Source organism: Hyla sarda, chromosome 2 (genome assembly GCF_029499605.1).
Source record: "Hyla sarda isolate aHylSar1 chromosome 2, aHylSar1.hap1, whole genome shotgun sequence".
Taxonomy (NCBI): domain Eukaryota; kingdom Metazoa; phylum Chordata; class Amphibia; order Anura; family Hylidae; genus Hyla; species Hyla sarda.
Window position 1 is genome coordinate 380,409,440 of NC_079190.1, and position 21,753 is coordinate 380,431,192.

Here is a 21,753-nt window from a genome sequence, read left to right on the forward strand (position 1 = left end):
TAGCAATCTTTGCAGATGATACTAAACTCTGTAAAGCGGTAAACACTATAGAGGACTTTGCACTATTACAAAAGGATCTGGATAGGTTGGAGGTTTGGGCTGGGAAGTGGCAGATGAGGTTCAACACTGATAAATGTAAGGAAATGCACATGGGGAAGAAAAATCCAGGCTTGGATTATGTATTAAATGGGAGAACACTGGGGACGACTGACGTGGAAAAGGACTTGGGAGTCTTAGTTAACAGTAAATTTAGCTGTAGTGACCAGTGTCGGGCAGCTGCTGCCAAGGCTAATAAAATCATGGGGTGCATCAATAGTGGTATAGATGCTCACGACAAGGAAATCATTCTACCGCTGCACAAATCACTAGTCAGACCACACATGGAATACTGTGCACAGTACTGGGCACCAGTGTACAAGAAAGATATAGTGGCGCTGGAGAGGGTTCAAAGACGGCAACAAGGGTAATACGGGGAATGGGAGGACTACACTACCCAGAAAGATTATCAGAATTAGGTTTATTTAGTTTAGAAAAAAAGGCTTAGGGGAGACCTAATAACTATGTATAAATATATCAGGCGGCAGTACAGAGATCTCTCCCATGATCTATTCATACCCAGGACTGTATCTATAACAAGGGGACATCCTCTACATTTAGAGGAAAGAAGGTTTCTACACCAGTACAGATGGGGGTTCTTTACTGTAAGAGCAGTGAGACTATGGAACTTTCTGCCTGAGGAGGTGGTCATGGTGAACTCGGTAAAAGAATTTAAAAGGGGTCTGGATGAATTTTGGAGAATAATAACATTACAGGTTATGAATTCTAGATCCATAGGAAGAAGGTTGATCCAGAGATCTATTCTATTTGGAGACAAGAAGGAATTTTTACCTTGAGTACGAGGGTTTTTTGCCTTCCACTGGATCTACTCAGTAGGGTTATAGGTTGGACTTGATGGACTCTGGTCTTTTTTCAACCTTATGAACTATGTTACTATGTTACTATGGAGGAAATAGCAGAGGGAGTGACTGATGGAGGCAATAGCAGAGGGGGTGATTGATGGAGGCAATAACAAGAGGGGTGAATAATGAAGGCAATGGCAGGGGGGTAAATGATAGAGGCAATAGCAGGGAGGGGGTGAATGGAGGTAATAGCCTGGGGAGTTAAATAAAGACAATAGCAGGCAGGGTGAATGGAGGCAAAAGCAAAGGGGATGGAGGCAATAGTGCTGGGTGGCTGGGAGGCCATGTGGGTGGCTGGGAGACAGGAGGCAATGCAAGTGGCTGGGAGGCAGGAGGCAGTGTGGGTGAGTGGTTTGTTGGCTGGGAGCAATAGTGGTAAATAGGTAAGAGGCAGGAGGCAATTGTGTGTGGGAGAGGTTGGGGACATTGTGTGAGTGTGCAAGAGAGGTTGGAAGCATTTGGGGGATGCTGGAGGCATTGTATGTGTGTGTGTGAGGCTACTGGAGGCATTGTGTATGTGTGTGTGTGTGTGTGTGTGGCTTCTGGAGGCATTGTGTGTGAGAGGCTGCTGCAGGCATTGTGTATGTATGTGTGAGAGTTTGCTGGAGGCATTGTGTTTGTGTGTGTGTGTGTGTGTGTGCGCGCGTGTGTGTGAGTCTGCTGGAGGCATTGTATGTGTGTGAGGCTGCTGGAGAGATTGCGTGAGTGAGGCTACTGGAGGAATTGTGTGAGGCTGCTGAAGGCATTGTGTATGTATGTGTGAGAGTATGTTTTTTTTTTCTGCTGTAAAAAGTTGTGACTGGAAGAAACCATTATGACTGTGGTGGCCCAGTATGGGAGGGGTTACCCCGTACCGTTGCTGCCCTGTTCGGCAGCCTCCCTTCAGTGTCCCCTGGGCTCCCTTGTACTTATTTTCGCCCTGTACATATGTTTTGCATTGTAATGTATTATAAAATGTCTTGTTGCTTTAAGAGTTGTACCATGTGATATGTCATGTGATTATTACCCAGGAGGTATCAGTGACCAGGTGACCCCAAGGGTGACCTATGGGCTCCCTGCTAGGCTCCCCCCTATAAGCCCTGGGTGGAGCTAGCTCTCTCTCTTTGGAGATAAGTCTTTGCTGAGATCAGTCGTGTCTAGTGTGTGTGTCCAGGGTGTTGGAGGCCTCAAAGGTAAGTCCTGCAGCCACCATCAAATGCAAGTAAGCTACAGTCATAGCTTTGTCAGTCTTCAGTCAAGTCAAGTCAGTCCCTGTCATCTGTCAAGTCAGCGTGGCCGGCATTACATTGCCCAGTCCAACTACAAGTCGCAGCAAGCCCTTAAGGTCTCTGAGTCACTGGTCACCTCCGTGGGCCCTGGCTGAACTGTATAGACTTTACCATCTGTCTACCCTCAGTAAAGCTACCGTTATCCGTAACTTGGCGTCAGAGTCATTATTGCCCTGTGCCTAGCCCAGGATCTAGCGTTATACCTTCGGGTGGTATCGAGGATAAACTACGCCCTGGCATCACGAATACAAGGGGTTAATGTCATCTGCCCCTAGGGTAACAACATCTGCCCTCATCACACCCTGTTACCACAATGACCGTCTGGGCCAGATGGAGAAGAAAGTGAAAAGTGAACGACTCCAGTCAGAGAAGACATCACCTGTGCACTGTAATCTACAGTACATAGCTAACACATATATAGGTGTTGTGTATTGCTTCTTTTTAGTCATTTTTTGTCGAAAATTATTCGGTAGGGGTGCCCTGCAAAAAAAATAATAATAATTAGCGAGGGTGCCTGAGCTGAAAAAGGTTGGGAACCAGTGCTCTAAGGGTTGGCCTTTCTCAAGCCTGAGGTCCCCTACAGCTCAAATATTCGATACAATATTATCCTAAGACAGCTTACCTTCTGCCCCTTTATGACGATGATAGGGCATTGCTATGCTATATCATTCTGTAATTTTTGTACTTTTGGGTCCATGCCAAAACTTGTCTTATGAGGAATTAGCAGACACAGCCATACACATTTTAGTCCAATATTTGTGTAATGCATGGTTTATTAGCAGACAATGTAATAACAATAAGGGTCAGCTCACCATATACTCCAAATGTCCAGATATCCAGCACAACCTTTCCTAGTGGAAGATCGAGAACAAACGCTGAGGCTGGGTCCTCAGGTGGATCAATCACGGAAAATGAGGATAGACTTCCGGCTCCCAACGTAAGGTAAAAAATCCAAATCTTTATTCCAAAGAGATTAAAATCCAAGTGCAGCAAACATAATCAGGAAGATAAAAATGCACAAACGAAACGCACCAACCGACTTGTTAACACGTCTTAGTCATGACAAAATCCAGCTTTTTATACCCATTACCTGTCATGACATCATCCATAAGGGACAGCCTATCCAAGGGCGATCCCAAGAAAAATTTGATCAAAGATACAAACCCTGTGGATAATGCATGAGAGACCAATGGTTACAATATAGTTGGAAATATGTCAAACAACTCCGAAAATTAACAAAACTTTTTGAATCCAACTTTAGTTTTTTCAATAGGAAGAGGGTCATGTGACACATAAAACTTATTTGGAAGAAAAACAATGATGTGCTTGGTTTTAAAGGTAAGTTTATTCTTTCACGAGTTATTTACAAGTTTCTGACCACTTATAAAATGTGTTCAATGTGCTGCCCATTGTGTTGGATTGTCAATGCAACCATCTTCTCCCACTCTTCACACACTGATAGCAATACCGCAGGAGAAATGCTATCACAGGCTTCCAGTATCCGTAGTTTCAGGTGCTGCACATCTCGTATCTTCACAGCATAGACAATTGCCTTCAGATGACCCCAAAGAAAAAAGTCTAAGGGGGTCAGATCGGGAGACCTTGGGGACCATTCCACTGGCCCACGATGAACAATCCACTTTCCAGGAAACTGTTCATCTAGGAATGCTCGGACCTGACACCCATAATGTGGTGGTCACCATCTTGCTGGAAAAACTCAGGGAACATGCTAGCTTCAGTGCATAAAGAGGGAAACACATCATCATGTAGCAATTTCGCATATCCAGTGGCCTTGAGGTTTCCATTGATGAAGAATGGCCCCACTATCCTTGTACCCCATATACCACACCATACCATCAATTTTTGTGTTTCAACAGTCTTGGAGGGATCTATCCAATGTGGGTTAGTGTCAGACCACATTTGTTTGTTAACTTCACCATTCACATAAAAGTTTGCCTCATGACTGAACAAAATCTTCTGCGTAAACTGAGGGTCCTGTTCCAATTTTTGTTTTGCCCATTCTGCAGCACCTGAAACTACGGATACTGGAAGCCTGTGCTAGCATTTCTCCTGCGGTGTTGCTATCAGTGTGTGAAGAGTGGGAGAAGAGGGTTGCATTGACAATCCAACACAATGGGCAGCACATTGAACACATTTTGTATGTGGTCAGAAACTTGTAAATAACTCTCATGAAAGAATAAAAACTCATGAAAGAATAAAAACGTTAAAACCAAGCACATCATTGTTTTTCTTGTGAAATTCACATGACCCTCTCCCTATTGAAAAAACAAAAGTTGGATTCAAATTGGTCATAGTCATAGCCATAGTCACCACCCATCTTGAAAAGTTTCCCCCCTCACATATACTAATGTGCCACAAACAGGAAGTTAATATCACCAACCATTCCCATTTTATTAAGGTGTATCCATATAAATGGCCCACCCTGTATATATGGTAAATCTTGTCTATAATTGAGGCCAGACGGGAACCAAGTTTCCATACATATTATCCAAAATGCCTCCCATTTTAATACTGCCTTACTCCAAACGCCTCACAAGTTTGCCTCTATATCCTCCTGAGGACGGTGCTAAGGCCCCGAAACTAGTAGAGGGGGGCAAAATTCTGTGGTTTTAATGTGTGTCACAGTTGTCCAGTGACAAGGGAAACTGCAGTTCCCTACATACTAATTATTGGGGTTCATCCCCCATTACGTGTACTTCTGGTTCTGTGACACTGAATGTTTTTACATTTTTGTCACTTAGATTTTTTGTAATTTTTATAAATTAACTAATAAAAGTAACATTTTAAGGGATTTGTCCCTAAAGGGATCTTGTGCCCCGGGCCTAGTGCCCTGGGTTTTGGGAAATCATGTCACATTTAGGAAGCCCCTATAGTGACAGAACAGCAAAACAAAAACCACATGGCATAGTGTTTTGGAAACTACACCCCTCAAGGAACATAACAAGGGGTACAGTGAGCCTTAACACCCCACAGATGTTTGGCAAATTTCCGCTAAAGTGGGATGTGAAAATGAAAAATTTGATTTTTTTCACTAAAATGCTGGTTTTCCCCCTAATTTTTCATTTTTCCAAGGGGTAATAGGAGAAAATGCCTCCCAAAATTTGTAACCCCATCTCTTCTGAGTATGGAAATACCCGATATGTAGATGTACAGTGCTCTAGGGGCGAACTACAATGCTCAGAAGAGAAGGAGCGCCATTGAGCTTTTGGAGAGAGAATAGAAGTTGGGGGCCATGTGCGTTTACAAAGCCCCCTTGGTGTCAGAACAGTGGACCCCCCCCATGTGACTCCATTTTGGAAACTACACCCCTCACAGAATTTAATACGGGGTGCAGTGAGCATTTACACCCCACTGGCATTTGACAGATCTTTGGAACAGTGGGCTTTGCAAATGAAAAATTCTATTTTTCATTTTCACGCACCACTGTTCCAAAAATCTGTCAGACACCTGTGAAGTGTAAATGCTCACTGCACCCCTTAATAAATTCTGTGAGGGGTGCAGTTTCCAAAAAGGGGTCATATGTGAGGGGGGGTCCACTGTTCTGGCACCATGGGGGCTGTGTAAACACACATGGCCTTCAATTTCAGACACATTCTCTCCAAAAGCCCAATGGCGCTCCTTCTCTTCTGAGCATTGTAGTTCGCCCGCAGAGCACTTTACATCCACATATGGGGTATGTTCTTACTCAGAAGAAATAGGGATACAAATTTTGGGGGGGCTTTTTTCCTATTCTCCCTTGTGAAAATGAAAAATGTAGGGTTTTAGTGAAATTTTTTAAATTTTTTTCATTTTCACATCTAACTTTAACAAATATTTGTCAAACACCTGTGAGGTGTTAAGGCTCACTGTACCCCTTGTTACATTCCGTGAGGGGTGTAGCTTCCAAAAGGGGTCACATGTGGGTATTTATTGTTTTGCGTTTATGTATGAACCACTGTAAAATCAGCCACCCCTGTGCAAATCACAAATTTAGACCTCAATCAGACATGGTGCGCTCTCAATTCTGAGCCATGTTGTGTGCCCGCAGATCACTTTATACCGATATATGGGGTAGTCCCAAATTTGGAGGTCTTTTTTTCCATTTACCGCTTGTGAAAGTATGGGGGAACACCAGCATGTTAGTGTAAAAAATTTAATTTTTTTACACTAAAATGCTGGCGTAGACCCCAACTTTACCTTTTCATAAGGGGTAAAAGGAGAAGAAGCCCCCCAAAATTTGTAACTCAATATGTGGCACTAAACTGTTGCCTTGAAATATGACAAGGCTCCAAAGTGAGAGAGCGCCATGACCATTTGAGGCCTATTTTGGGGATTTGCATCTGCCACCAAAATACCCTACGGCAGTGTTTCCCAAACAGGGTGTCTCCAGCTGTTGCAAAAGTCCCAGCATGCCTTGACAGTCAGTGACCGTCCGACAATACTGGGAGTTGTTTTTCAACAGCTGGAGGCTCCTTTTGGAAACAGTGCCGTACAAGACTTTTTTATTTTTATGGGGGGGGGGGACTGTAAGGGGGTGTATATGTAGTGTTTTACTTTTTATTTTGTGTTAGTGTAGTGTTTTTAGGGTACATTCACACGGGGGTTTACAGTAAGTTTTTCGCTGGGAGTTTGAGCTGCAGCGAAAAATTTTCCGCACCTCAAACTTGCAGCAGAAAGCTCATTGTAAACCCGCCCGTGTGAATGTACCCTGTACATTCACATGGGGGGTTGGGGGGAAAACCTCCAGCTGTTGCAAAACTACAACTCCCAGCATGCACTGAAAGACCATACATGCTGGGGGTTGTAGTTATGCAACAGCTGGAGGCACATTGGTTGCGCAACACTGAGAGTTTGTTACGTAACTCAGGGTTTAGCAACCAGTGTGCCTCCAGCTGTTGCAAAACTAGAACTCCCATCATGTACAGTCTCTCATTGCATGCTGGGAGTTGTGTTTTTGCAACAGCTGGAGGCACACTGGTTGCGAAACACTGAGTTAGGACACAAACTCTGTTTCACAACCAATGCGTCTCCAGCTTTTACAAAACTGCAACACTCAACATGCATTGACAGTCAAAGGGCATGCTGGAAGTTGTAGTTTTGCAACAGCTGGAGGCACACTGCTACAACTCCCAGCATACCCTTTGGTAGTCTGTGCATGCTGGGAGTTGTAGTTATGCAACAGCTGGATGCACACTTTTCATAGAGAAAATGTGCCTCCAGCTGATGCATAACTACAACCCCCAGCATGCACAGACTACCAAAGGGCATGCTGGGAGTTGTAGTTGGAACCCCGCCGGGCCAGGGAGAGGTAGGAGCCCCCTGCCGACCCCGATCGCCGCCCCGATTGCCGCCCCGATCACCGCCCCGCAGAGCAGTGAATAGCCGGTCGTTCTGACTGATTAATCCCGTGATCGTGAGGTGGCACCTGTGCCAATCTCACTCCTGCTGGGTAAGGGTGAATGGGGCTGTCTCGGACAGCCCCATTCACACTTTTTTTCCAGAACACCGGGTCACCAGAGACCCGATTGACCCGGAATCGCTGCAAATCGCCGGTCTGAATTTACATGGGGGTTTGCACGGGGTGCCTGCTGAATGATTTCTCAAATTCCCACAGGTGTACAGGTATGCCCTGGGTCCTTAAGTACCAAGGAGCCAGGGCGTACCCATACGCTGTGGGTCCTTAAGGGGTTAAAGGGGTACTCCAGCTGAAACCCCTTTTTTTTTTTTATCAACTGGTGCCACAAAGTTTAACAGATTTTTTAATTACTACTTTTAAAAAATCTTAATCCTTCCAGTACTTATTAGCTGCTGAATACTACAGAGGAAATTATTTTCTTTTTGGAACACAGTGCTCTCTGCTGACATCACAAGCACAGTGCTCTCTGCTGACATCTCTGTCCATTTTAGGAACTGTCCAGAGAAGTGTATGTTTGCTATGGGGATTTTCTCCTACTCTGGACAGTTCTTAAAATGGACAGAGATGTCAGCAGAGAGCACTGTGCTCATGATGTCAGGAGAGAGCTCTGTGTTCCAAAAAGAAAATAATTTCCTCTGTAGTATTCAGTAGGTAATATGTACTGGAAGGATTAAGATGTTTTAAGAGAAGTAATTTACAAATCTGTTTAACTCTCTGGCACCAGTTAATTAAAAAAAAAAGTTTTCCACTGGCGTACCCCTTTAAGGAACTGCCTCAACCGAGTAAACAATAGAATATGTTTACATCTCTTGAGAAAGGAACTTGCTACCGTATATACTCGAGTATAAGCCGACCCGAGTATAAGCCGAGACCCCTAATTTCAACCAAAAATCCCAGGAAAAGTTATTGACTCGAGTATAAGCCTAGGGTGGGAAATACATCATCCCCCCCTGTCATCATCCAGACCCCCGTCATTAACATCCTCATCATCATCACCGCCTGTCATCATCCAGACCCTCATCATCATCACCTGTCATCATCCCACCCCCCTTCATCATCCCCTTGTCATCATCCCCACCCCCCTTCATCATCATCCCCACCCCCCTTCATCATCATCCCACACCCCCCCCCCCTTCATCATCCCCACCCCCTTCATCATCCCCTTGTCATCATCCCCACCCCCTTCATCATCCCCTTGTCATTATCCCCACCCCCTTCATCATCCCCTTGTCATCATCCCCACCCCCTTCATCATCCCCTTGTCATCATCCCCACCCCCTTCATCATCCCCTTGTCATCATCCCACACACACCCCTTCATCATCCCACACCCCCCCTTCATCATCCCACACCCCCCCCCCTTCATCATCCTCTTGTCATCATCCGCCCGCAGTGGTCTTCAACCTGCGGACCTCCAGAGGTTTCAAAACTACAACTCCCAGCAAGCCCGGGCAGCCATCGGCTGCCCGGGCTTGCTGGGAGTTGTAGTTTTGAAACCTCCGGAGGTCCGCAGGTTGAAGACCACTGCGGCCTTCGACATCATCCAGCCCCCTCTCGCCCCCCTTTAGTTCTGTTTAGTACTCACCTCCGCTCGGCGCTGGTCCGGTCCTGCAGGACTGTCCGGTGAGGAGGTGGTCCGGTGGGATAGTGGTTCCGGGCTGCTATCTTCACTGGGGGCGCCTCTTCTCCGCGCTTCCGGCCCGGAATAGAGGCGTTGCCTTGACAATGACGCAGAAGTACGTTGGCAATGAACGTACCTCTGCGTCGTTGTCAAGGCAACGTGGCTATTCTGGGGCCGGGCCCGAAGCGCTTAGAAGAGGCCTCCCCGGTGAAGATAGCAGCCCGGAACCACTATCCCACCGGACCACCTCCTCTCCGGACAGTCCTGCGGCACCGGACCAGCGCCGAGCGGAGGTGAGTACTGTACAGAATTAAAGGGGGTGAGAGGGGGCTGGATGATGTCGAAGGCCGCAGTGGTCTTCAACCTGCGGACCTCCGGAGGTTTCAAAACTACAACTCCCAGCAAGCCCGGACAGCCGATGGCTGCCTGGGCTTGCTGGGAGTTGTAGTTTTGAAACCTCTGGAGGTCCGCAGGTTGAAGACCACTGCGGGTGGAGAGTTCACTCGAGTATAAGCCGAGGGGGGTGTTTTCAGCACGAAAAATCGTGCTGAAAAACTCGGCTTATACTCGAGTATATATGGTATATTAAAAGCTATGTACAAGGGAACCTTTCCCTCTCACATTTCCCTTTGTGCATATCAAGGTGTACACTATAAATAAGTGCTACTGAGGTAAACACAAATTCAGCTTTGCAGACATTTTTTTTTATTCTGTTGAAATTGTTTTCAAATATTTTAATTTGAACTATGTCAGGGACAAATATTTTTCATTGCACTTCAATAAAATACCACAAATAATTAGGTGAAGCAAAAAGAAAGGTCTGTCTCAAAAAGACAGCTGTCATGCCCCGTCCCATAGGCTTGCATTGAGGGGGCCGTGTTTGCCAGTAATCAGACCCGGAGCGAACATGCTCAGGAGACTGATTGTAACGGGGTGCTGCGTGCAAAATCACGGGGGTCCCCAGCGGCTGGCCCCCTGGGATAAGATTTCTAAGTGCCGGAGTACCCCTTTAAGACATACATTTTTATCATTTAGAGAGAATAGTTGCTCCCTAACACCCAGGAATCAGGTTGCCTTTCGTAAGGTGAATAAAATTATACCCATAATGGCTTTAAAGGGGTACTCCGCTGTGCACATCTTATCCCCTTTCCAAAGGATAGGAGATAAGATGTTATATGGTGGAGGTTCCGCCACTGGGGACCCCCGCAATCTCCGCTGCAGAACCGCAGTCATTCGGTGCACAGAGCAAGCTCCACTCTGTGCCCAATGACTGGCGATGCCAGCGGCCACACCCCCTCCATTCACCTCTATGGGAGGAGGCATGAGGAGGCTATGTACTGCCGCTGTCAGCCCGGAGATCATGGGGATCCCAAGCGGCGGGACCCTCGCGATCTAACATCTTATCTCCTATCATTTGGATAGGGGATGAGATGTGTACCCCTTTAAGGAAAAGTGTCATTTATATAATTTTAATTTAATTAATCAGATTTAAGCCATAGATGCAAAAAAATAAAACAGAAACTATATATAAATTTTAAATTTTTTTTTTTTTTTTTTTGGGGGGGGGTGTAGGTGCAGACTTATTGAAGATATACATATTCTTCCTGTTTTGTCAATAATGTCATATACTATTCCAATCTTCAGAAGGTGATGGAGTACAGTCCTCATCCCCAACACGGGGAATGGCAAGGGAGATGCAGAAAGAGCCTTTTTGTGTGGCTCGTACTAATATTCTGCTGTATCTAGGTCTACGTCAGTAGATAGATAACAAGAATACAGCTTACAATACGCAGCACCAAGGCAGAAAAAATATCTTAGTATATTGTGTGGAATTTAGTGGCTAATCTGTCAGATTTTAATATTTTTATAATGCCACCATGAATGTTGTTTAACTCTGTTAAACGTGATTTAAATAGTTGGTTAAAGGGTAATGAACATGTTATGCCAAAATGTTAATAACCATAACTTTGTATGGAAAACCTTAACCCAGTCAAATTCTAAGATCACTTTTTATTACACTTAGACTTAATGATGTCAGAATTAAAATCCATAGCAACTTTGGAATAGAACACATTTGCCTGTTGTCCCTGGCAGGACTGCAGCACATTCATGTTTCATAAACCCCCATGGTTTGGAAAGCTATCCGGTAACTAAGGTTGCCACCAAACAAATTGCCAGCATGTCAGCTATTCCTTTTAGGCAGCCAATAAAATTACATTTTAGCAAACACAATGGCTAATTTTAGAAGTTTAAGGAGCAGCAAAATATGTTTATTAAAATGTGAAAAATAATTCTTATACATGTTACAAAGTCATGAAGATGTTTACAGATCTTTTTTAATGTTTCTAGCTTCTATATTTAGCCCACAAATCCCTCTGATCTGCTGCTCACTCATTCTGACATCTACTGCCCAGAAATGGACACGTCCAAGCCAAGCACTGAGCTCGCTCTCACTCGCAATGCATTTACTTATGCCCTGAGGCTGCTGTGCTGTGCTGGGTCTCTTCGTCCAATCACTGTAGGCTGCTCTGTAACCCCCTCCTCTCTGTTTCAGCAAGGAGTCTGATAGACAGGAGTGAGCACAGAGGAATGCTAGTTCCACCCTCACTTCCTGGACTTTGTCCATGCCTGTGCTTCAGCTGGGACAGAGATGATGCTGCATTTGGACAGGACCATGTTCATCAAATACATCCTTGATGGTAAGCATGACAGTCTGATGGCAACTATAAAATTGCCATCACTCGAGATGTAGGATATCAATCCTATCTATTAAAAAATAAGAACACATTCTTGGCATTTCTTATTCTATATATGAAACTTGTTTCTGAATATGATCCATTGCCGCTAGAGATGAGCGAACTTACAGTAAATTCGATTTGTCACGAACTTCTCGGCTCGGCAGTTGATGACTTTTCCTGCATAAATGAGTTCAGCTTTCAGGTACTCCGATGGGCTGGAAAAGGTGGATACAGTCCTAGGAGACTCTTTCCTAGGAATGTATCCACCTTTTCCAGCCCACCGGAGCACCTGAAAGCTGAACTAATTTACGCAGGATAAGTCATCAACTGCCGAGCCGAGAAGTTCATGACGAATCGAATTTACTGTAAGTTCGCTCATCTCTAATTGCCGCCAATAGTCAACTGGATAGCCTAAATGTAACATCATCTTGGAAATCTCCAAATATTGAATATCAAAAATAATATAATAACTAAATAAAGGCCGCAAACGAAAAACCTTCAGTAATGCTCACTGGCGCCTGACTGCGTAATCTGAAGATCCATTTTGCTTCTTTTCTTAAAAGGGAAGTGTCTATATCTCCCTTCCTGGGTCCCATTTTTAGTTGGCACAAGCCCACAAATTGTAAATAATGAATTCTACCATTATGGACTGCATGTATATGCCTCGCCAGTGGGGTATCAGTTCCAGTTCTAATATTGCTAAGATGTTGTGAGATGCAACGGCAAATTTTGACACCATCATTTTCCCAATATCCAAAAATTGATAACTTCATGGATATTTTTTCACAAGAGCTGGTTCTAACTAGTTACTGAGGTTGGGCTTGATCTGAGTGGTGTACCGCAGAGGCACACATCTATATTAATGGAGTAGTGACTCTGATTGGTATTTATCTACCATATACCTGCCCTCCTCTGTATCAGTTTAACATTTTTGTTGCTGGGGTTATATTTAATCTATGTATACATAATAAAAGTTACATTTTAGGGGTTGTGTTATTAAGCCAGCATTTTAAGACTTAACCCTTATCCTGTCGATAGAGGATAAGTGATAAAATGCTGGACTACCTCTTTAAGGGGCGCATATAATGTCGTAAGAATCAAAGAAGGACATGAGTGGAAAACAGTCTTCAGCACCAGAAGCAGACATTATAAACACTTTGGGCTACATAATGCTTTGTTTTCAATTAATTTATTAACCCCTTAAGGACACAATGATTTTTCATTTTTGCACTTTAGTTTTTTTCCTCCTCGTATTCTAATAATCAGAAAGTTTCAATTTTCCACCTACAGACCCAAATGAAGAATAGGTATTTTTACCGCCATTTAGCAACTTTTGGGGTCTTCTGTTTCTACATAGTGCACTTTATGGTAAAATGACATGTTATCTTTATTCTGTAGGTCCATACAATTAAAATGATAGCCAACATATATAGGTTTGGTTTTATGTAACTACTTTTGAAAAAATTACAAAAATGAGTATGCTTAAAATTGTCCACTTATTTTTTGTATCATGGTCTGTACTTTTTATTGTTACTATTAGTCCCCATAGGAGACTATTACTTGCAATCTTTAGATTTAAAACACTGAACAATGCTGTGAAATAGCATTGCATTTATCAGTGTTATGGGCGCTCCATTAAACCAGGTTGCCATGACTTCCTGGTGCATTGACGTGATGATCGGACTGCAAGGAGGAAGATAAGTGAGCTCCCACAGTTCTCTCAGCTGATCAGGGCCCTGCAATTTTGCTTGGGGTGTCCCGTTCAGCTCCATTTAGCTACAGGCAGATGATTTTTCTCATTTTTAACTGAGCGCACTTCATACCCGGTGGGTGCCGGTTGCTACCAACAACCAAGATCCACACCTAATGATTTCATTGTGTCACCTAAGGGATTAATGCCAGACATCAGCTTGATCAGCGATGCCCGTCATTAGGCGTGGGTCTTGTTTGTTGATAGCAACCAGCACCCACCGGGTATGAAGCGTTCTCAATTACTGAGCGTGCTTCATATTGTGGAAGCGGGTGCAGGACGTACACACGTCCTGTGTCCTTAAGGGGTAAAAAAAAAAATTAACCCCTTAAGGACGGACCCATATTTTACCTTAATGACCTTTTTTTTATTTTTTATTTTTTTTATTTGACATGTGTCTCTTTAAATGGTAATAACTTTAGAATGCTTTTTCTGAGCGGAGCTATTCTATGATTGTTTTTTTCGTGACATATTGTACTTTATATTAGTGGTGGGTTTTTGTTGAAACATGCAGCATTTTTTGTGAAAACTCCAAAATATTGAGAAACTGGTAAAAATGTTTTTTATTTTTTTATGGCGTACACTGTGCAGGAAAAGTAATATTATCTTTATTCTGTGGTTCAGTACGATTATGGTGATACCCATTTTATATAGCTTTCTATGTTCTTTTTCCTTTTCTGAGCAAAATTCTTTTTCTGCCATTCATTTTCCAACAGCTGTAACTTTCCGTCCGACCACATTGAGTAAGCGCTTATTTTTTGTGGGATGAGCTGTACTTTTTATTGGTATCATTTTTGCGATAACTGCTACCTTTTGATCTTTTTTATTCCGCTAGTTGTACAAAAATTGGTGAATTCTGCGCTTTTTAGTTGTTTTTTTTACAGTATTCACTGTAATAATTCACACTATAGTTTTATAGTACACGTCATTACGGATGTGGCAATACCTATTATGTATATGATTTGTGTTTTTGATCTTTATTTGTGATAATACAGGGTTTTTATTGGGAAAGGGGCATTTTTTTTTCTTACACTTCATACTTTTATTGAAGAACTTTTTATTACATTTTTACACTTTTTACAGGTTATACTGTGCTGCTGATCAGCTGCACACAGTACAACCTGTGTGATCCAGCCTCTGGCTGGATCTCACAGGCTTCCGTAGCAAGCAGACAGGAGGTCATGATCTGACCTCCTGCTGCCATAGCAATCAAAAGCGACCCACGATCGTATTGCGGTACCGCCGTTGGTGAACAGGGGGAGCGCGCTTCCCCTGTCAACATCATAGATGCGTGATCAGGATTGATCACTGCATCTATGGGGTTAATGCTACCAGGACCGGTGCTGGCATCTGCGGTGGGAGTCTGGCTGTGATTGACAGCCGGGTCCCACCGCCGATCTCCTGCGATGCCCGCGGCAGTGCCGGAGATCCCTAGGATGTATGCATACGTCCCAGCACGCGAACGTGTCGGGTGCTGGGAGGTATGCATACTTCCTATAGCGGGAAGGAGTTAAGAGCTATGCTTCAGTAGTATGCAGTAATATACCTGGATGACATCCCAATTCACTCCCTATGCATGGAGGTCCACAAAGCAGATGTTACCAGGGTAATAAAATGGTTGCTACAAACTGGCCTGTACTACAAACTAGAAAAATTCCACCAAATCCAAGTCACTTTCCTAAGGTACGGGATTCCTGTGGAAAGGTCTGCGATTGACCCACAGAAGATATCAGCAATACTGCAATGACCTCATTCTACCATCTACGTTCTTTACAAAAGTTTTTTAATTTTGCTACTACCGAAAGTTTATATGGGGCTTTTCATCTAACCGATATTACCCACAAAGATGGCAATCCAAATGTGTGGACCCTGGTTGCGATTCAAGCATTTGAAAGCCTTAAAACTGCCTTCACCTCAACGCACATCCTGGTTAATCTAAACCCAGTTCTTCTATTTGTACTTAAAGGCCGAGACAAGATTAGACACCCTCCTGTCTCAATGTCCTACCTTGAGAGCCTATTACATGCTTGTCGATTTCTTTCCAAGAAGCTTACCTCAGAAAAGTTCAAACATTTAGTGAAATTTATAGCAAATAAAGGACTTCTTCTAGGCTATAATATGGTCAATGTGAGAATATGTATATAGCACTTAACAATAGAAACAGAAAATATATTCATACTTTGAGAATACTTGAATAAATGTGTTGTCTCAGTGGGCTGAAAAAAACATGTGTTTCAAGATGAGACTTATTTTTATACATATATCATAGTTCATCTAACTTTTAGTCTATCATTGTCTGAAAGTGACCTTCACACATGTTAATTCATTTGCTTTACATTGAACCAAAGTGTAGCTCGAAAGTTATATTTCCAGGATAGTGCTGGGCTACTTTTAAAAAGCCTTGCCTAAGCAAGGGCATGCTTTTTATTTTCCCAAAGTCCTTTTGTTTCCTACCATAGCAATACTGTCAGTCTTTATGAAATATGAGAATCTTTTTCTAATGTACAAGCTGGGGTATTTCCTACTGAGGAGATAAATTTCTTATATCAAAGTTAGTGCAGTATAGAATTAAAAGGCCTAGAAAATAAGGCAATAAAAAAGAAAAAACTAAACTGATGAAATTACATCTGATAATATATATACCGTATTTATCGGGGTATACCACGCTCCGGCCTATAACACGCACCCTCATTTTACCAAGGATATTTGGGTAAAAAAAGTTTTTTACCCAAATATCCATGATAAAATGAGGGTGCGTGTGTGCGCGTGTATACCCCGATACACCCCCAGGAAAGGGAGGGAGAGAGGCCGTCGCTGCCCGCTTCTCTCCCCCTGCCTTTCCTGGGGTCTATAGCACTGCTGTCGGCCCTTTTCACCCCCTGGTTATCGGCGCCGCTGCCCGTTCTGTCCCCCTGACTATCGGTGCCGGCGCCGATAGCCAGGGGGAGAGAAGCGGCGCCGACAGCCAGGGGGAGAGAAGGGGCAGCGGCACCCATTGCCGGCGCCGCTGCCCCGTTGCCTCCCCCCATCCCCGGTGGCATAATTACCTGAGTCGGGTCCGCGCTGCTCCAGGCCTCCGTCGTGCGTCCCCAGCGTCGTTGCTATGCACGGCGTGGCGCTCTGACGTCATGCGCCGCGCCAATCAGCGCATAGCAACGACGGAGGCCTGGAGCAGCGGAGCAGCGCGGACCCGACTCAGGTAATTATGCCACCGGGGATGGGGGGAGGCAACGGGGCAGCGGCGCCGGCAATGGGTGCCGCTGCCCCTTCTCTCCCCCTGGCTGTCGGCGCCGCTTCTCTCCCCCTGGCTATCGGCGCCGGCACCGATAGTCAGGGGGACAGAACGGGCAGCAGCGACGGCCTCTCTCCCCCTGCCTTTCCTGGGGGTGTATCGGCGTATAACACGCACACAGACTTTAGGCTAAAAATTTTAGCCTAAAAAGTGCGTGTTATACGCCGATAAATACGATATATATATATATATATATATATATATATATGGAAAAGGAATGGAATGTCAAGCGCAGAAGATCGTGCAAAAATGAAGATACTTTATTGATAAAAAGCCATAACAGGGGTGAAGGTAGCGCGTTTCAGGTGCGTTAGCACCCTTAGTCGTACATGTACGACTAACGGTGCTAACGCACCTGAAACGCGTTACCTTCACCCCTGTCATGGCTTTTTATCAATAAAGTATCTTCATTTTTGCACGATCTTCTGCGCTGGACATTCCATTCCTTTTCCATTGAAGTGGTGACGCCTTGCACAGTCCGTGCGCCTTGGGGCCATCGAGGGTGAGCTGAAAAACTTTGTTCATTGCTTGAACATATATATATATATATATTATCAGTTAGATGTAATTTCATCAGTTTAGTTTTTTTCTTTGCAGGTTTTAGGAAGGGCTAAAACCTGCAATTATGAACTGTAAAGGAGTATATATAATATATATATATATATATATATATATATATATATATTATATATACTCCTTTACAGTTCATAATTGCAGGTTTTAGCCCTTTCTAGAAAATATATATATATATATATATATATATATATATATATATAACTATACAGTGATCCCTCAACTTACAATGGCCTCAACATACAATAGTTTCAACATACAATGATCTTTTCTGGGCCATTGTAAATTGAAACCAGACTCAACATACATTGTACAGATAGTCCAGATCTGTGAAACATGTCAATGGCCGGAAGAACTGACCAATCAGGATGGGTAATTTACTGGTAAAACACCTGTATTACTGAAGTATATGCACTGACTGGTATCTGGTAGCGCACCCCTACAGCACAGAGAGGTATTACATGTTCTGTACTCTTTACCTGTGCCAGGGTTACCTGCTCCTTTGGACACCAGCTAAGGGCGACTCCATGTTACTTTTTTAGGACATTGCATGTACTGTACAGGACCCTGAAGAAGCTCCTGTCCTCTACATAGACCAGTGTTTCCCAAACAGGGTGCCCCCAGCTGTTGCAAAACTACAACTCCCAGTATGCCCGGACAGCCATTGGCTGTCCGGGCATGCTGGGAGTTGTAGTTTTGCAATAGCTGGAGGCACCCTGGTTGGGAAACACTGACATAGACAGGGATTTACAGCTCCCAGCAGATCTTTATTACTTTTATATGTAAGGATTTGCTTTATCTGTATTAGTTATCTACTTATTTTTCTTTAATTCTCACTTTTTCCTATTTTTTGATGACATTTTGGGGCTTTAGAAACAATTACCAGGTTTCCATTGAGTTCTGGTCTCAACTAGTGTTGCTCGCGAATATTCGCAATGCGAATTTTATTCGCGAATATCACATATTCGCGAATATGCAAATATTCGCGAATATAGCACTATATATTCGTAATTACAAATTCTTTTTTTTTTTTTTTCACAGTACACATCACAGTGATCATCCTGCTTCCAGCTTGTGTGGTGTATTGAAGGCTCTAATACTACTGTGTGAGACTGGCGTGCGAATTTTCACATATGCGAAAATTTGAATATGCAAATTTCCGCATATGCGAATTTTCACTTATGCTAGTTTTTGTATATGCTAATTTTCACATATGTTAATCTTCGCATACGCAAATTTTTCTCATATGCGAAAATAAAACGAGAATATTACGAATATGCAAATTTTGCGAATATATGTCGAATATTCGTCCATATATTCGCGAATATTCACGAATTCGAATATGGCCTATGCCGCTCAACACTAGTCTCAACATACAATGGTCTTAACATACAATGGTCATCCTGGAACCAATTAATATTGTAACTTGAGGGACCACTGTACAACAAATTCTACAAACCAATTGAAGCATAAATAAGTTACGGCTTTTAAAAAGTGATAAGAAATGAAAAAGTGAAAATAATACTAAAAACAAGTTCAGTCCTAAAGGCCACTTCCCGAAGTAGTTAAATTTGGGAGGGATTAAGTTATGAAAAATTGTTTAACCCTTGTTTGTATAGGAAAGTCATGTACCTCCATGTCAACTGACGGGTAATTTACGACAACTTGGCCGCATTCTTCCTTTAACTTTCTCTCACTTTAGTTGATCTCTGTGACATAAATAAGTAGTCTTGTGGACAGCATATCACATTCCTTTCTCTTACTCTGAATCCTTCAGGTTCAAACTAAAGTCACCACTTGAAATGAGAAAATCTATTGCTCGACTTCCATAGCCAATTTTTTTTATATAGTAAAAGTGGGGATAAATCACCCATATTCTATCTGCCGTCATTAAATGAATATTTTTAGCCTGTCTGTTTGATGAATTAGACATTGACCCGTCAGTAATTAAGTTATGGTCTGTCATAAGAATCTTCTAACTTGGAGCCTATGTGGAATTGTATGACCTTTGCTAGAGTAAGTACACAAAGCATTACTGGTGAAAACTATTAAAGTACTTTTTTATTAGCCTAAAAGGATATTTAAAAAAAGATTCCCTTCATAAAAGTACATAATATCCAGTTTCTACTTGGAGTCAGACGGCTCTTCCCACCCTTTAAAGCTGTTGGTTCCCATGCTGTAGATATATTGCAATGTGCCATCTGCATGAAAAACTTTTCTGGTGGCACAAGATCCAGTGAGGGTCAAGTCTAGTGCAGACGCCCAGGAGTCCTTATGGGTGAAAAATGGACTGGTATAATGAAAGCTATACATTCTACTAAATAGAATAACACTGTTTATTTATCATTGTTCATAGATTATATTCTTCCCTCCTTTTTGTCTATTCTTTTAATGTTTTGGCTTTGCTCCAATACAGTGGTCCCTCAAGTTACAATATTAATTGGTTCCAGGACAACCACTGTATGTTGAGACCATTGTATGTTGAGACCATAACTCTATGGAAACCTGGTAATTGGTTCTAAAGGCACCAAAATGTCATCCAAAAATAGGAAACACTGAGGATTAAAGACAAATAAGTAGATAACTAATAGAGATAAAGCAAATCCTTATATATAAAAGTAAGAAAGATCTGCTGGGAGCTTTAAATCACTGTGTATGTCGGTGTTTCCCAAGCATAGAGTCTCCAGCTGTTGCAAAGCTACAACTCCCAGCATGCCCGGACAGCCAAAGGCTGTCCGGGCATGCTGGGAGTTGTAGGTTTGCAACAGCTAGCTGGGGGCACCCTGCTTGGGAAACACTGGACAGGAGCTTCTTTGGGGTCCTGTACAGTACACGCAGTACTGTAATATGGAGTCGCCCTTACCTGGTGTCCAAAGGAGCAGGTAACCCTGGTACAGGTAAAGAGTACAGAACATGTAATATCTCCCTGTACTGTAGGGGGTGCTACCAGATACCAGTCAGTGCATATACTTCAGTAATACAGGTAAAGAGTAGTACAGAACATGTAATACCTCCCTGTACTGTAGTGGGCGCTACCAGACACCAGTCAGTGCATGCACTTCAGTAATACAGGTAAAGAGTAGTACAGAACATGCAATACCTTCCTGTACTGTAGGGGGCGCTACCAGACATCAGTCAGTGCATACACTTCAGTAATACAGGGGTTTTACCAGTGAATGCCCATTCTGATTGGTCAGTTCTTCCGGCCATTGACACATTTCACAGATCTGGACTGTATGCAGCATTGTATGTTGAGTCTGGTTTCAACTTACAAAGGTCCAGAAAAGACCATTGTATGTTGAAACTATCATATGTTGAGGCCATTGTAAGTTGAGGGATCACTGTACTATCCATATTCGACAGAAGTGGTATTCATTACCAGTCCATACCAATGGATCCATTTTCTTTTGTATATAAAGATACTTTCCAAGTTACTTTCCAAGTTCAATCTCTATATTAAAGGACAACTGCAGCACAATATACACTTATCCCCTATCTACAAGATAGGGGATAAGTGTTTGATCACGGGGGGTCCGACCCATGGGACCCCCCTCATCTCAACGGGGCGCCAGTATTAGCGCTCGTAGTGAGCGCTGAAGGCGCGTAGCGTCGCCCTAGAGGTCGACGGTGACGCCCCGTCTCCTCCCCGTCCCAATACAGTTCTATGGGGAGACAGTGTTCCTGCCTCCCCGCCTCTCCCATAGAGATGTATGGAGGGGGCGTGCCGGCCACAACGTCATGCTGCAGCTAGCACGCCCCCTGCATGGGAGAGCCGTGGCCCCGTACAGGAGATCACAGGCGGTCGGACCCCCCGCGATCAAACACTTATCCCCTATCCTGTGGATAGGGGATAAGTGTTAATTACGCTGCAGATGTCCTTTAATTAATACAATACAAAAGCGTTTCATGGGCCAAACATAATTTATTAGTGATGATGTTCGGGACTTAAAATTGCAGCACACCATTTTTGAGTTCACACCGACAAACTATATGTTCAAAAAATGGACCAAATATAGTCCATATTACACTATGTTGGGTGCATTAAATTTAATGGGCGCTTTGGCAACAAAATGGCGAAGCTTTTGTGATGCAACATGTAGGCAAAGCATGGTGTTAATGGCCCCTAACTCTTTAACC

At 43.4% G+C, this 21,753-nt stretch overlaps 1 long non-coding RNA gene across 5 annotated transcripts in view; it reads right to left on the reverse strand.

Moving 5' to 3' along the window:
• The window catches only part of LOC130357984 (uncharacterized), a 151,441-nt gene that overhangs the window by 12,009 nt on the left and 117,679 nt on the right, over window positions 1-21,753 (reverse strand). For 4 of the 5 annotated variants that reach the window (XR_008889353.1, XR_008889351.1, XR_008889349.1 and 1 more), the window contains one exon: window positions 3,040-3,184. The exons of the other annotated variant lie outside the window; for it this stretch is intronic. This is a non-coding gene — a long non-coding RNA (uncharacterized LOC130357984). The remainder of the gene's footprint in view (window positions 1-3,039; window positions 3,185-21,753) is intronic. 5 annotated transcript variants of the gene reach the window in all.